The sequence below is a fragment of the Arachis hypogaea genome, chromosome 20, assembly GCF_003086295.3.
Source record: "Arachis hypogaea cultivar Tifrunner chromosome 20, arahy.Tifrunner.gnm2.J5K5, whole genome shotgun sequence".
Taxonomy (NCBI): Eukaryota; Viridiplantae; Streptophyta; class Magnoliopsida; order Fabales; family Fabaceae; genus Arachis; species Arachis hypogaea.
The window spans coordinates 7549573-7551437 of NC_092055.1; the positions used below are offsets into that span (position 1 = coordinate 7549573).

Below are 1865 nucleotides of genomic sequence, written 5' to 3' on the forward strand. Positions count from 1 at the left end.
CATGGAAGAAGCATCTCCATTCCTGCCATTGGAGCAAACAATTTTGAGCTGAAACCTCAATTAGTTTCTCTGATGCAGCAGAACTGCAAGTTTCATGGACTTCCATCTGAAGATCCTTTTCAGTTCTTAACTGAATTCTTGCAGATATGTGATACTGTTAAGACTAATGGAGTAGATCCTGAAGTCTACAGGCTCATACTTTTCCCTTTTGCTGTAAGAGACAGAGCTAGATTATGGTTGGATTCTCAACCCAAAGACAGCCTGAACTCTTGGGATAAGCTGGTCACGGCTTTCTTAGCCAAGTACTTTCCTCCTCAAAAGCTGAGCAAGCTTAGAGCTGATGTTCAAACCTTCAAACAGAAAGAAGGTGAATCCCTCTATGAAGCTTGGGAAAGATACAAACAGTTGACCAAAAAGTGTCCCTCTGATATGCTTTCAGAATGGACCATCCTGGATATATTCTATGATGGATTATCTGAGCTATCAAAGATGTCACTGGACACTTCTGCAGGTGGATCCATTCACCTAAAGAAAACGCCTACAGAAGCTCAAGAACTCATTGACATGGTTGCTAATAACCAGTTCATGTACACTTCTGAAAGGAATCTTGTGAATAATGGGACGCCTATGAAGAAAGGAGTTCTTGAAGTTGATACTCTGAATGCCATATTGGCTCAGAACAAAATATTGACACAGCAAGTCAATATGATCTCTCAGAGTCTGCATGGAATGCAAGCTGCATCCAACAGTACTCAAGAGGCATCTTCTGAAGAAGAAGCCTATGATCCTGAAAACCCTGCAATAGCAGAGGTAAATTACTTAGGTGAACCTTATGGAAACACCTATAACTCAACATGGAGAAATCATCCAAATTTCTCATGGAAGGATCAAAAGCCTCAACAAGGCTTTAATAATGGTGGAAGAAATAGGTTTAACAATAATAAACCTTTTCCATCATCCACTCAGCAACAGACAGAGAACTCTGAACAAAATGCTTCTAATTTAGCAAATCTAGTCTCTGATCTATCCAAGGCCACTGTGAGCTTCATGAATGAAACAAGGTCTTCCATTAGAAATTTGGAAGCACAAGTGGGCCAGCTGAGTAAAAGGATCACTGAAATCCCTCCCAGTACTCTCCCAAGCAATACAGAAGAGAACCCAAAAGGAGAGTGCAAGGCCATTGACATAAGCACCATGGCCGAACCTACAAGGAGAGGAGAGGACGTGAATCCCAAGGAGGAAGACCTCCTGGGACGTCCAGTGACCAATAAGGAGCTTCCCTCTGAGGAACCAAAGGAATCTGAGACTCATCTAGAGACCATAGAGATTCCATTGAACCTCCTTATGCCCTTCATGAGCTCTGATGAGTATTCCTCTTCTGAAGAGAATGAGGATGTTACTGAAGAGCAAACTGCCAAGTTTCTTGGTACAATCATGAAGCTAAATGCCAAATTATTTGGCATTGATACTTGGGAAGTTGAACCTCCCTTGTTCATCAATGAACTAAGTGATCTGGATCAACTGACATTGCCTCAGAAGAGACAGGATCCTGGAAAGTTCATAATACCCTGTACCATAGGCACCATGATCTTTAAGGCTCTGTGTGACCTTGGTTCAGGGATAAACCTCATGCCCCTCTCTGTAATAGAGAAACTGGGAATCTATGGGGTACAGGCTGCTAAAATCTCATTAGAGATGGCAGACAATTCAAGAAAACAGGCATATGGAAAAGTAGAGGACGTGTTAGTAAAGGTTGAAGGCCTTTACATCCCTGCTGATTTCATAGTCCTGGATACTGGAAAGGTAGAGGATGAATCCATCATCCTAGGAAGACCTTTCCTTGCCACAGCAAGAGCTGTGATTGA

At 42.3% G+C, this 1865-nt stretch overlaps 1 non-coding gene across 1 annotated transcript; it reads right to left on the reverse strand.

Moving 5' to 3' along the window:
* Positions 1–327: 327 nt before the first annotated feature.
* LOC112788763 (small nucleolar RNA R71) lies at positions 328–435 on the reverse strand. The gene has a single exon (XR_003196113.1). It is a non-coding gene; the product is annotated as a small nucleolar RNA R71 (small nucleolar RNA).
* Between the last annotated feature and the right edge of the window lie 1430 nt (positions 436–1865).